Below are 15,274 nucleotides of genomic sequence, written 5' to 3' on the forward strand. Positions count from 1 at the left end.
GTGCTCCAATTTGGGTCTCTGTCTCTGTCTCCTTTCATCGCCTGATGAAGATTAATATTCAGGGGGAAGGTTGAATTATTTTTAAGTATCATGCTATTTCTAAATTTATTTACCTAATGTATATGGCACTCTATCTGTGCATGCCAGAAGAGGGCCTCAGATCCCATTATAGATGGCTGTGAACCACCATTGGTTGCTGGGAATTGAACTCAGGACCTCTGGAAGAGCAGCCAGTGCTCTTAACTTCTGAGCAATCTCTCTAGTCCCAAAGTATCATGAGATTTCTTTTTTTTTTTAATTTATTTATTCTGTATACCATATTCTGTCTTTGTGTATGCCTGCAGGCCAGAAAAGGGCACCAGACCCCATTACAGATGGTTGTGAGCCACCATGTGGTTGCTGGGAATTGAACTCAGGACTTTTGGAAAAGCAAGCAATGCTCTTAACCTCTGAGCCATCTCTTCAGCCCACATATCATGCTATTTCTAACACAGCTCTTGTAGTTACTGATATCTTGTCCTGCATACAAATCTGCATTCTGAAGGTACTAGTTCATTTATCTGTTCTTTAGCAAAATCCCTTAGAATTTAATCACTCATTAAAAAAAAAAAAAAGCTAATGAATGAACATGGAAGTTCAAAAGGTTTAAAGACCTCATATAGTCTCATTGGTTCTTCAGAAACTCGTACCTGTCCCCCACCAAGAACTCCTACCCACATTTTTTTCATTTCCAGCACTTGTCCAGGTTGTTGCTCCTGCTCCTCTAGTCCAGAACACTCTTTGTCTTTGCAGCAGTCAGGGTTAAGAGTTAACAGTCTGTCCTTCCCTCAGAAGTCATCACTGTTAACTCATTGATGGATTCCTGTTGTATTCCAGATGTTTTGTCTTACTTTCCCCTAAAAGTTGCACATGTATTTCTTTAAAATTTTCCTTAGAGTGGTGTATAATTCATGTACCCTCCCTCCTACTTTTGAGAAAGGGCCTCATGATGTAACCCTTGGCTTGACCGGAACTCTCGATTTAGACCAGACTGGTCTTAAACTCAGAGATCTACCTGCCTGTTTTCTGACTGCTGGAATTAAAGGCATGGGATATCATGGTGGACCTGATTTTTTTTTTTTTAAATACCTGAGAACCATCTTGGACAGGAACATCACTGTTTAGCAGGCCTTCATCCATGTGTAGACCAGGCTGCCCCACCACAAGCTGTGGTTTCCCTTGTAAGCTAAGCAAGTTGTATCATCTTTCTACTTATCCTTAGCCCCATTGCAAGTTGCTACCAGGTAATTAGGGACTGTGCCTTCTTTAAAAAAGTGTATGGCTCCACATTTAGCATAAATAAGTCTCTATGTACCTGTTTATTAGTCTCCTGAGTGAAGCTATTGTCTAGCTTTGGAAGATTCAAGATGTCTGATGTGGGACTTGAGTGAAGGTGCTGTTGTTCCATGGTATGCTTCTACACAGAGTGCATCCCCCTGTTTTTTGAGGGCCACCCCATTGTATTCCATTGTATTCTGCATCTCATTAATATGTACCCTGCCTCTGACTTTGCCTGAGCCTCCTACTTCATTCCTGTAAAAATGAAGCCAGAGCCAGGCAATGGTGCCACATGCCTTTAATTGCAGTATTCCGGAGGTAGAGGCTAAAGCAGGTGGTGGGGGGGTCATGCAGGATTCCTTTGTGTAGCCCTGGCTATCCTGGAACTCACTCTGTAGACCATGCTAGCCTAGAACTCAGAAATACGTCTGCTTCTGCTTCCTAAGTGCTGCGACTAAAGACGTGCGCCACTATGCCTGGCTGAAGCTTTCAGCCTTTAGTTTTCCGAGACAGGGTTTCTTTGTGTAGCTTTTTGGATCCTGTCCTAGAACCCACTCTGTAGACCAGGTTAGCCTTGAACTCACAGAGCTCCATCTTCCTTTGCCTTTTGAGTGCTGGAATGAAAAACATGCGATACCACTGCCTGGCTGAAGTTTTCAGTCTTAATCACAAATGAGAGTGATTAGGATTTAGGAATAGATGTGTATGTAGGAAAGGCAAGTGGTCAGTTTGTGACTGGGGGAGAGAATGTGGTTCTTGAAATAACAAGGTGTTATTAGGACAGGTAGAGTTTTTTTTATATTTATTTATTATGTATACAATATTCTGTCTGTGTGTATGCCTGCAGGCCAGAAGAGGGCACCAGACCTCATTCCAGATGGTTGTGAGCCACCATGTGGTTGCTGGGAATTGAACTCAGGACCTTTGGAAGAGCAGGCAATGCTCTTAACCACCGAGCCATCTCTCCAGCTCCGGTAGAGTTTTTTTTTAAAAAAAACTTTTAGATTTATTTTTATGTGTATAAATGTTTCGCCTGCACGCATATGTGCCCATGTGCATGTCTTGGATCCCCTAGAAATGGGGTTACGGATCATTGTAAGCCACAGTGTAGATGCTGGGAATCAAACTGGTGTCCTTTGGAAGAGCAGCTGGCCTTAAAGCAGAGGTATTTTTGTTTGTTTTGTTGGTTTTTGATGAGATCTTGCTGTATAGCCTTGGTGGGCCTGGAACTGTGTTTGTAGACCCAACTGACCCTGGTTCATCTTCTGCTTCCTGAATGGTGAGATCAGTTAGAGGCTTTTTTTGTTGTTGCTGCTGCTTGTCTTTGAGCTGCAGTTTTGCCCAGGCTGACTTCCTCAAACTCCTGGTGGTCCTGTTAAGTGTCATAAGTGTTCGTCACAAGTGAATGAGGTGCTCTGACTTCAGAGAGAAGAGGGATGGTAAGTAGACTGGCTTTTTTTTTTTTCTTTTCTTTTTTTCCCCCTGAGACAGGGTTTCTCTGTAGCTTTGGAACCTGTCGTGGAACTAGCTCTTGTAGACCAGGTTGGCCTCAAACTCACAGAGATCCGTCTGCCTCTGTCTCCTGAGTGCTGGGATTAAAGGTGTGTGCCCCACCACCTGGCTTAGACTGGCTGTTGTTCCTTTAAATTTCTCCAGAAATTTAAATTTTAGAATCTGTTGAGTAACCAAAAATATTTGCTTATCAGAATTTTGGGTTACCATATGGGTGGCAAAGTGATGGCGCTGTGTCTCAAAGGGATGACTCACCCCCAGGCCCGAATCAGCTGGGTTCTTTGGCTCTGGGGCCCCTTCAAGGCCACAGGTTAGAAGAGACAGCAGGGCCCTCCTTGGCATGTGACCCTCTGGGCAGTGTGTATCTTGCAGAGTAGCTTAATCCCCACAAGATTTGTTCTTTCCAATAACAGGTGTAGTATTATAAGCATGTAGACTTTACACTTGAGGGCTTTTGTCTTCTCAGGCATTTCATTTCACAGTTGATGTTTTAAAAGGTATGATTGCAACTATCGTTGCCTTTTACTACACAAGTAAAATCAGTCATTAAACCATATTGTTGGTTGCAATTTAGAACTACACTGAGGGAGGCACTACCATATTGACCTTATAAGCATCATCCAGCTGGGGAGAGTCCCTGAGAGGAGTTTGGCTAGTGTACTATAGCCAAGTCAGGAAGACATTACAGAATTCCATGTAAGCATTAGGTTGCCAGGAGATGATGTTCTCATGCTCATATGAGTAGCTCTTCTGGTGGTTGTAGTCAAGAGCCCAGTGATGTATGACCAGTAGTTAGACTGGTATTAGAAGGCGCTTGGATTCTTATGGGTGGTGGTGTGTCTTATGCTTGTCTCTTTAGTATTCTAGAGGTTGCCTAAAGTTACTCCAAAAAGGATTCTAGGGTATTGAGGTCCCTATTTGGTACCCCAACAGCTCTTTCTGGACTGCCTATCTAGTGGCCATACCTAGACTGCTGAGTTGAGAGCTGCCTCCAAGACTTTTACACTGGCAGGTATTTTGTTGGAAGACAGACATCTTTTGAGCCTTTGCATTCTTCAAATGTTTGATCAGATGTCACCATTCCTTGTAAGAGCTGCTGCTGCATATATATTATGTGTATGAATTTTCCTGAATGTATGTATGTTCACCACATGCATGTCCAGAACTGGTTTTGCAGATAGTAATTAATCAAATCCTAGGTTCTCTGACCTTTTAACTGTTGAACCATCTCTCCATCCCCTAGTAAGAGCTTTTTGACTGTATGAAAGTGTGCTATCCCCATCCAGATAGTACTGTCCTGTGAAGCTTCTTGGGGGCCTTGTTGTTGTTGTTGTTGCTGCTGTTCTATCAAAGTGCTGAAGGCACTGCAGAACAGATACCAGGTGCTTAGACAGAGACATTTCACTGCCTGTATAGTCACCCAAAGTTCTTCTGTACCATTGAGACATCCATCTTCGGCCTATAGGTCCATAATATCCAGCAGACTTTTCCATGAAGCAGGAAAGACAGTTCAGTCACTTTCTTCTGTATCCTGCAGAATGTCTCGCAGACTCTTATGAATCAGGAACCCTGAAGGATCATCTTACCTTTAGGCAAGTTCAGCAGTCATCTCTCTGCGGGTTCTTCATGTCCAGTTTATGCATCAGTCCAAGCGAGAGCAGTTTCTTGCCCCAATGGCTAACTAACTCCATAAGGAGCCTCTTTGGTGCCTATCTTCCTCAGGAAGTAGCTTGGTGCTGCCAGGAGCAGACATATTTCATTGTCATGAAAAGCCCTAAGTTATTAAAACATTTTAAATGCCATTTTCTATAGTCTTTGAAAGATATGAAGAATGCCTATCTGAAATATATCTATGCACATCTAGAAAATCTAATTAACATGACTACAAACTTGACTATTATAGATGATTATCCACTAACCTATATTTCTTAATTATACTTACATTTTTGCATGTCCTACACAATCACAATACCTTAATCAAGATCAGAAGTACATATACATATAACAAAATTGACCTTAAACTTGTATCAATAAATCAAGATTTATACCAATGCAAATTATTCATATCTATATCATATCTCTCCTTTAAATGTAAAAGAACAGTTATAAACAATCTTTGGGAATATCAACACAGTTTTTTCTATTCAAAGTGCTTCGTACTGTATGGGGGCGCTGTTAATCAGGTCTTTCATGATATATCCTGTGTGCTAGGTTCATCTCAGTCAGCAGTTGAGCGAATTAATTTTTGGAGGATGTTTATGGCAACCTTTCAGGAGGGCATGGTCTATCATACCATATTGGTCTAGAAGGAATCCACAGGGTCTCATCCTCTGTGAAAACAAAAGAAGATCCTCTTTTCCAAAGCATCATATCCTTAGACCCAAATTCTGAAGTCATAATACCTTTATAATATACATGCTGGTTTAGCTTAGCAGCCCACACAATGAAACGTCTCTCTGTACTTAGCTTCTTCACAGTCAAAAAATTCGAAGAAAACACAATAATATACAGAATCCAGACGCTCTGTGAATTTTCCATTTTACGTGGCTTATTTTTTATTTCCTTTAATCTATGATTATTTGCACTCTGTCTCTTTAAAGACGTTACCCCTTTTAAAGTATTAACTTTATTTTATGACTCTGTATATTCTATATTTTCTCTTCCCAAGCCTACGTACATTTATACAACATTGTGACCTGTTTAGAGGTCGCTTATGTCTGAATCTGTCCTGTTGTGAATCTGTAATTCTTTACTGTCCAGAAGAGCTTTTAAAGTGGTAAGTGGCTTGGTTGCAGCTGCTCTGGATGTTGGCTCCACCTCTCTCCAATTTCAAAATGGTGGACGTACCATTTCTGCTAGCTCTGGGGCTGCCAGGTAGGAGCCGCACTCAGCACTTTAACTCTGAGTATGAGCGTGAAGCACATAAACCCTTTTTATCTGAGTTATAGCCAAATCTGCCATGCAGAGCACTGTGCAGCCTGGAAACATCTCTTTGTATGGTGGCGGGAATCCACCATGCTCTTCTGCCTGCCCAAGCCTTGTAGACTTGACCTTGCTGCCTGCCCAGGCAGGGAGCACCAAGCCACAGGCATCGTCTTAGCCAGTTTCCTCCCAACCTGAGTGGGCACAGAAACACCCGGGGCCCACAAATGTCATTGAAATGCTTTATACCCAGAGTTCACACTGGCAGCACAGCCCAGGAAGCCGCGTTTTAAAACTGCACAGCTTTTTTCCTGCTGCGGCTGCTGAGTCAGGAAAATTTCCCTGCAGTACTCCACCAGCAAACAGCAAAAAGCTGTGTTAAACTCTATATTTGTGTCTAGAATTCTTTTTAAAGCCCTCTCAGGTTTTACATGAAGTCAGTTTACCATGTTGGAGCGACAAACTGTTGTAGGGAGCAGGCCCTTTGGTTCTGTCCCGCCCGGCTAGCTTCCTCACACCTGAAATAACCACACAGAAACTGTATTTAAATTACTGCTTGGCCATTAGCTCTAGCCTCTTATTGGCTAACTCTCACATCTTGATTTCACCCATCTCTACTAATCTGTATATTACCATGAGGTTCTGGCTTACCAGGAAAGATTCATCATGTCTGACCTGGCATCTTCATGGTGGCTCTCTACATGTCACATTTTGAACCAGACCATTGCAGTCTAAATTGCTTCACCCTCTCTGGTCCCTTCTTTTACTCTGTCCAAACACTTGCCCAAACGTGGTTTAGTCACATTGTAGCCAGGTCTACCCTGGCTCCTCCTGCACTCTCCTACATACATTTTATGTAGTTACCCCACTACTGTAACTGGATGGTTCTAGAACAAGGAGACATGTCTGCTAGCATGGCCTGAGAGCCTTGCTAGCACAGCAGCTGTGTTTGTTGAGTTAAAGGATGAATAATGCAATTAGCTTGAAGTTCTTAGAGAAACTAATGAACAAGAAGAGTGAATATGTGCTTGTGAAGTCATAGAAGAGCCTGGAGGAATGTGGCATCCTTGGAGAAGTCCTTTCTTTTTTTTTTAAATATTTATTTATTATGTATACAATATTCTGTCTGTGTGTATGTCTGTAGGCCAGAAGAGGGCACCAGACCTCATTCCAGATGGTTGTGAGCCACCATGTGGTTGCTGGGAATTGAACTCAGGACCTTTGGAAGAACAGGCAATGCTCTTAACCACTGAGCCATCTCTCCAGCCCAAGAAGTCCTTTCTTGTCCTGTGCTATTTGCAGCAGGGTATTCTAAAGGTCTTGGCTCTTAAGTTTTCTGGGACTGTGAAGTTGGTGATAGGCTGTGAGCTGTGCAAACAGTGTAGCCTGCTGAGAGAAGTTCCTAGGAGCAAGGGCAGCATAATCCTGGGGCTCTTAGGTTGAAAATAGATGGTGTGCTAAAGGTGTAGTTCCAGGTGTGCTTCTACACATAGAGTGCCATCCTTCTGTTCTTTGAGGTCTACCCCATTGTATTCTGCAACTCATTAATATGTACCCTGCCTCTGACTTTGCCTGAGCCTCCTACTTCATACCTGTAAAACTGAAGCAAGAGCTGGGTGATGGTGCCGCATTCCTTGGAGGCAGAGGCAGGAGCTCTGTGAGTTGGTGGCCAGCCTGGTCTACAAAATGGGATCCAGGACAGCCAGGACTATTACACAGAGAAACCCTGTCTAAAAAAAAAAATTCAAAAGACAAAACAAAAAACCTGAAGCCAGGTTGACTTAGTTCAGGCTCCAGAGTATTTTGTACCTGCCATGGGACATGCTGATGGCTTCAGAGAGGCATCAGCAGAGACATCTAGTTTGCATTAATTCTAAATGTACCTTCAAAGAAAAACTTAGTTTTACTTTGAGCATTTTCTGTCTTTTTTTTTTTTTTTTTTTGGAGACATGGTTTTACTGTGTATTTCTGCCAGACTTAGAAATTACTATGTAGACCAGGCTGACCTTGAACTCACACAGAGATCTGCCTGCCTCTATCTTCCAAGTAGCTTTAAACTTAAACAATTAGGGTCTGGAGATATGATGGCTGAGTAGTTTAAGAGGCTCACTGGTTGCTCTTCCAGAGGACTCTGGTTGGTTCCCAGCACCGACATAACTGCTCACAACAGTTTGTGACTCCAGTTCCAGAGGATTTAACCCCTCTTCTGACCTCCAAAGGCTCTGCATGCATGTGGTACACAGGCATTCACGCAGGCAAAATGCCCATACACATAAAAATAACTTTTAAATTAAATTAAAATTTGCTATTTTATGTATATGGGTGTTTTTCCTGCATATGTCTGTGTATCACATGTGTGCCTAGTGCCAGTGAAGGCCAGAAGATCCCCTGGAACTGAAGGTGTAGACCGTTGTAAGCTATCATGTGGATGTTATAAATTGAACCAAGGTCCTGGAAGAGCACCCAGTACTCTTAACTGCTGAGCCATATCTGCAGCCCCTCTTAGAACTTTTCAATGGCATTTTTAGTTTAGGCTTGAGTGATACTGTTAGGCATCTTAAAGGAAAGTACCAGCATTAAATGCCATATGTTTACAGCTAGGAAAGACTTAGGTTGAAGAAGTCTCTCTCTCTCTCTCTCTCTCTCTCTCTCTCTCTCTCTCTCTCATGGGCTCTGGGAAATATATGAACAATAACTGTGCTCAACCAGACACAGGTTTGACTGGTCTCGTCTGTATTCTGGAGTGACTTGCTGTACCATAGAGAAACTGTGCTGCTAAATACAAGTTCTTAGGGGTTTCTTCTCAGTTTTATCCTAACACTTCACTCCACTAGTAATAGAATTTTAAATCAGAGTAGTTTTGGTCACAATCTTACAGAAGATGACTGGCACTTGGAAACAGCATTATTGAATAGAGTTACAGCCGAAATCTGTGCCAGGAGTCCAAGAGAAGCTTGCACTTCCTCAGGCACAAGCCTGGGTGGGTGTCTTGCTGTATTCACTGCTGGAGAGTCACAGTTGAAAATGAGATAATGGGCAGCTGTTTGGCAGGATTGGGCTTGTGGCATCTTTGCCAAGTATTTCACTGTCTATTGCTAAGGAAGTAGTAGTACCACCTCATCCTGAATTATACTCATTCTTTTCCTCTGCCTCTGGGTCTGCTCTGAGAGGTGGCTACATACTGCCCAGTTCCAGAGGAGCCACATACCACTGAAACCTGGGTATCATTGCCTCTGAGATCAGAGTGGATTCTTAACAGGGATTGTTGACTTTGGACCTGGTCTTTCTTTGTAGGGTTATCATCTTCATTCTAGGATGTTTGATGGGGTCACTCCCCTGGGTGCCGGTAACACTTCTTCCATGTGTGAGAACCCCAAATGTTTCTAATACTTGACAGGTATTGCCCTACTTGAGAGTCTCTGAGAGAGAATATTTGCCAGTGTTTCTCAGGTTTTACTTGTGCTAGTAGCATCTGTGTCCTTCTTAAAGGACTGAGTTTCTTGAAGACTGAGTTTTAGATGTGGTCCTGCAACTGATAGCTGTTATAATGGGTCCTGTGAGAGGCAGCCTCAAGGTTGTGCTTGTGTCTGGCCAGCCAATTGCTTGTAGACTAGACTTGTGCACTCTTCTTGTGAATGTAGCTTTGGTGGCACATCTGAGCTGACCAGCTGTTTTTGGGGTAAGACTTGATGTCTTTTGTATTGGTCCATATCAAGAATACATCAGATGCTGTATTCTGCAGTGAAAAATGGCTGCTCCGAAATGGCTTTCTCACTCTGAGTTTCACTCTTGACCCCCCCTCCCCAAAACACTACCAGTAATAACAACTACACTTTCTGTCCTTCAGATCTCAGTTCTCGTGCATCTCCTAACCTCTCATTCTTGCTTTAGGTGATCTGGGTGTTTTCTCTGGTGCTTGCTGTCTTGCTGTTGGATGGGTGTTACAAAGGAAGTTGGCAGGATTTGTGCCCAGCGATGCTCTGCCTTTTTCTGAATCTATTCTGCCTGGTGTTTTGGAGTCTACTGGAGTAGGTTAGGTTTGGATAAGTGAGCCCTGTGGTTTCTTGTGACCCCCACTCTGGCCTGCAGCTGCCATAGGGACCAAGAGCCCATTGTCCACATTGCTGTAGGTAGGTGCTTGGACAAGGGGTCAATAGAACTGAGTTCAGGTACAGACTTATGTTGGGACACCAATGCTCTTCTCTGAACTTATGTTCTGGAGACTTTTATTGTAACCATGGAAACCACTCAGATCGTAAAGAAAAGGTTCTAGATACATGTCTAAAAGCCATGCTCCCAGTGGGCTAGCTCTCCAAGGGCCAAAACTGTAAAATTAGCAGCCAGGAAGCATAAGCCAAAGATAGCTTTTCTTAGTAAATGTTTCTGAGGGCAGTATAAGCATTTGTTTGTGTCCCTCAAAAGGTGTTTGATATCAAGCTCATCTGTCTCAAAATAACCAGTTTGATGGGGACTGTCAGACTCAGGAGAATGCCTAAAACCTGTGGTACTGTCTGTGAAGCCATTGTGGCAGGCTCTTTGGAATTCCTCGTTCTTGCGTGTACTCAGAACCTTGTGGGACTTGGGTCCTGACTACTAGGAAGGAACAATGTTGCTTGCTCCTATTTGGGCTTCCATATGGGCTGGATAGTAACTCAGTGGTAGAGTGCATGTCTAGCATGTATTTGGTCCCAAGAAGCTTCATTGGTTCCTTTCCTGGATTATCTGGGTCAAGTGTGTTGGTGCACAGTTAGGTCTTCCAGGTTCTGAGTCAGCTTGTCACAGTCTATTTAAGAATTTATATCTTGGTCAGGTGTGATGGCACACATCTTTAATCCCAGCACTTGGGAAGCAGAGGTGGGTAGAGCTTTCTGAGTATGAAACCAGCTTGGTCTATATAGAGAATTCCAGGCCAGCCAGGGCTACACAGACCTTGTCTCTCAAAAGAAAGAAAATTGTGTCCTGCCCGTGTGGTGATTCACAGCTATAATCTCAGTAACTCAGGAGGCAGTGGGATCAGGAGATCAAGGCCATCTTAGATGAAATCCCATCTCAAAAACAACACCAAAAGTTTAAGTTTATGTCTGAGATTTTCCTTCCCTAGTACACTGCCACCCCCCTTCTTTTTGGCTTTTTGAGATAGGGCTTTTCTCAGTGTAGCCCTGGCTATTCTGGGACTTGCTCTGTAGACTGGACTAGCCTTAAACTCAGATCTGCCTGACTCTGCCTCCCAAGTACTGGAACTAAAGGTGTGCACCACCATGCCTGGCTTGCACACTGACTTTTTGAGACAATTTTACTCTGTAGCCTTTGCTGGGCTTGATTTGCTATGTATAGACCAGGCTGATCACAGACATCTGCCTATTTCTGGGATTAAAAGTGTGTATCACCTTATCTTGCAAAGTCTAGCTTCTTGAGCACATGGAATTTCACCACAGAAAAACTACCTGCCTCCTTTTTCACCAACACAAAGTTTGTAGCCTTTAGGCTCAAGTTATATTTATTTAACTTGGTTTTTTTTGTTCTATTAAAATGTGATGTTAGTAATATTCTGCAATCCAGCACCCTGTTTTATCACCCTCATCATTCTCTTCTATAGAGTCTTCTATTTTTATTCAACCAGTTCTGCCTTCTCTTATACATATATTTCACCACACACACACAGACACACGAAACAGTGTTGGGGATCCACATGCTAGACAAGCATTCTACTATTGAGTTACTCTTCTAGCCTTTATTTCATTTAATTATAAGTTATTTAATATTTGTTTTCTAAGAATTCTAGAAGGGGCCAGGCAGTGATGGTACACGCCTTTAATCCCGGCTCTCGGGAGGCAGAGGCAGGCAGATCTCTGAGTTTGAGACTATTCTGGTCTACAAACTGAGTTCTAGTAAAGACAGTACTTGTTACACAGAGAAACCCTATCTTGAAACTACTCCCCCCCCCCAAAAAAATATCTAGAAGGGTACAAATGGTTCTTATATAACCATAACCAGCTCCTCCAGTTGTCTAACCATATTTTTATACCTTTTATATCTATGTTTAAGGGCTACATAGTGTTCCACTAAGTGTGCATACCTTGGTTTACCTATCATCTTTGTCTTGAACTTTTCAGCAGGTCTCAGCTTTTGCTGAAATATCCAAAGCTATAGTAGATTAATTTTTTTTTCCTAGTCGTGTTTGGCCTTATGCATTCTAGGCAAGTGTGTTACCAAAGAGTCATACCCCTGGCCACTATATTTTATGAATCTGCTCTTAAAATAATGTTACTTCATTTTCTTAGGTTGAAGTTCTAAGTTGGAAATAGTAATTATATTCATGATTTTTTTCTTTTTTTTAAATTTATTTATTTATTGAGGATTTCTGCCTCCTCCCCGCCACCGCCTCCCATTTCCCTCCCCCTCCCCCGATTAAGTCCCTCTCCCTCATCAGCTTGAAGAGCCATCAGGGTTCCCTGACCTGTGGGAAGTCCAAGGACCGCCCACCTCCAATCAGGTTTAGTAAGTTGAGCATCCAAACCGCCCAGGCCCCCCCAAAGCCAGCACGTGCAGTAGGACCAAAACCCCATTGCCCTTGTTCTTGAGTTCTCTGTAGACCTCATTGTCCGCTATGTTCAGCAAGTCCGGTTTTATCCCATGCTTTTTCAGACTCAGGCCAGCTGGCCTTGGTGAATTCCCGAAAGAACATCCCCATTGTCTCAGAATGTGGGTGTACCCCTCGCGGTCCTGAGTTCCTTGCTCGTGCTCCCCCTCCTTCTGCTCCTGATTTGGACCTTGAGATTTCTGTCCGGTGCTCCAATTTGGGTCTCTGTCTCTGTCTCCTTTCATCGCCTATCATGATTTTTTTAATTTATTTTTATTTTTTGTGTGCATATGTAATGTATGTATATAAGTGTTCATGTGTGAGGGTGTGTTTGTGCCATTCATGGTGTGCATAAGGTGGTCAAAGGACAACCTCAAGTATTAGTATCCATTTTTCACCTTGTTTGAGGCAGTTTCATTGTTTGCTACTGTGCTGCATACTCCAGGCTAGCGGGTCCAAGGGCTTCTGGAGAATTCTCTTGTTTGCCTCCCATCTCGCCATAGAAATGCTGAGATTACAGATGCATCATAGACACAATGGTATGTATCTGGCTTTTACCTGGGTTCCCAGAATCTCAACTCAGGTCATCAGGCTTGAACAGTACTAGCTTTTACTCACTAAGCTAAAGACATCCCTTGTCTAAGGGGTTTTGAGTATGGGAAATACTTGGCTAGTATTGTTGTATTCCTTTTTATTCAAGTTTTTAAACTCTACATTTGCAGATAATTTCATTGAAACTTTGAACACTGCTCCAAACACAGAAAAGTGAAATCTTAATTACCTGCTGAGATTCTTAGACCCTTATTGCAGTCAGGTAGTCAGATTTCATTGGTAATGTGTTTGGTTAGCACCTCCATATTTTTAATACATGATCTTATACTTTACCTGGCACGATGATGGGTTCACCTGAAAGAAAAAGTCGTTTCCTCCTGCCATAGAGCAGGTATAAGGTTACTAATGGTGGTTGCTTAGCTAGAACCTTTGGGAGTGTGCTTCTGCTGCTTTGGCCTTCTGAGGAGGCTGCTCTTAGGAGCCCAGGCTCACACACTACACTGTGGGGGTAGCCAAGACACCCTTCCATGTTACCATCTGCTGTTCTTTTCTCCACCTTGGTATTCATCATGTTTGGGTCACAAGATGTTCTTTCTAGATTTGTTATGCATTTTACAATCTCAAGATGAGCATCTCCTTTAGCTCTTCTTGGTAGCTGAGCTTTGCTCGCTCTTGGCTGCTGTGTTTCCAGAAGATAACTTTTTTTTCCTTTCTTGAAACAGGGTTTCTCTGTAGCTTTGGAGCCTGTCCTGGAACTTGCTCTGTAGACCAGGCTGGCCCTGAACTCCAAAGAGATCCTCCTGCCTTTGCCTCTAGAGTGCTGGGATTAAGGTGTGTACCACTACTGCCCAGAGAGCATTGGCTTCTTTATGGTTCTGTATTTCCTTTTTCCTTCCTTGTTTATCTAGAAAGTAGTCAACCTTGTCTGTCCTAATTAACTCATACACTGATACTGCCTTGTTTACATAAATTAACAACCATTCAGTCTACTTAGCCCATAGAGTTATATTGTTAGACTTTTAAAAGATAAAATGGAAAAAAAGAAAGAAACAAACTATGTTTGTATCATTGTGAACTCATGACCTTTTCTGAGGTTCATCTTATTTTATCTGATCAGACAGCTTTCAGTTTTGAATGGAGCATGTTTGGTCAACCCCCCATGTGCTGCTATCTTACAGAACAGGCAGGTGGTTTCAGAACCTGACTCCATCGAATTGCACTTTTAAATTTTCTTTTATGTAGTGCTGGGAATTGAACCTAGGGCCTCACACATGCTAGGTAAACACTGGGTTATATAAGTTTCCTAGAGTTCTTGAGTGAGGACTGTTAAGGACCAGTGCCTAAGTAACTTGGGTATGCTGAATTCATTTTATGATGGTTAGGTGGAGTGTGTGGTGCATGTACTTGAACAGTATGCAATCTACTCCTCCTCCTCTTCTTTGTTTTGTTTTTCAAGACAGGGTTTCTCTGTGTAGCCTTAGCTGTTGTGGAACTTACTCTGTGGACCAGACTGGCCTTAAACTCAGAGATCTGCCTCCCTCTGTCTCTGGAGTGCTGGGATTAAAAGCATGAACCACCATTGCCTGGCTCTATCCTTTTCTTTTTTTTTTTTTTTTAAACATTTTATTTATATATTATGTATACAGTGTTCTGTCTGTCTGTATGCTTGCTGGCCAGAAGAGGGCACCAGATCTCATTACAGATGGCTGTGAGCCACCATGTGGTTGCTGGGAATCGAACTCAGGACCTCTGGAAGAGCAGTCAGTGCTCTTAAACTCTGAGCCATCTCTCCAGCCCTCTATCCTTTTCTTTTAGCTTTTATTTTTTAATTTTTATTTATATTTTTTAAATAACAGTGTCTTACTGGTCTGGGACTTGACAATTAAGCTGGCTAGACAACACACTAGCAATTGCTTTCCCGCTTTCCCAGCACTGAGGTTAAAGGTGGACTACCAGGTTTGGCTTTGTTGTTGTTGTTGTTGTTGTTGTTGTTGTTTTTATTGATTTGGGGCAGAGGGCATGGAGGTACTAGTTATTATGCATGCTAGGCACTTGCCTACTACTGAGCTATATCTCCAGTCCACATTTGCTTGTTTGTTTTAATTCTGTAGATTGAATTTAGGTCCTGTGCTTCAAATCAAGTAGTTTACTGACTGAGCTATATCTTCCCAATCTGTTATAGTCAGGATAGTCACAACTATGAGGATATACTAAGGACAGAGCTGAAGAGAATGCGTTTATGGATGTAGGTAAAGTTTTTGCAATTTTTACTGCAAGTTTAGCCCCGAATACTTAATTTGTTTCTCAGTGTACCTATTTCCCACCCCTACCCCACCTCTTTTTTTTGGGTGCAGAATCTTTCTTTCTTTCTTTCTTTTTTTTTTTTTTTTT

At 42.5% G+C, this 15,274-nt stretch overlaps 1 protein-coding gene across 2 annotated transcripts in view; it reads left to right on the forward strand.

Moving 5' to 3' along the window:
• Pdpk1 (3-phosphoinositide dependent protein kinase 1) overlaps positions 1-15,274 on the forward strand; it is a 70,356-nt gene that overhangs the window by 16,726 nt on the left and 38,356 nt on the right. The window lies entirely within an intron of this gene.

Source organism: Microtus ochrogaster, chromosome 7 (genome assembly GCF_000317375.1).
Source record: "Microtus ochrogaster isolate Prairie Vole_2 chromosome 7, MicOch1.0, whole genome shotgun sequence".
NCBI classification, from domain to species: domain Eukaryota; kingdom Metazoa; phylum Chordata; class Mammalia; order Rodentia; family Cricetidae; genus Microtus; species Microtus ochrogaster.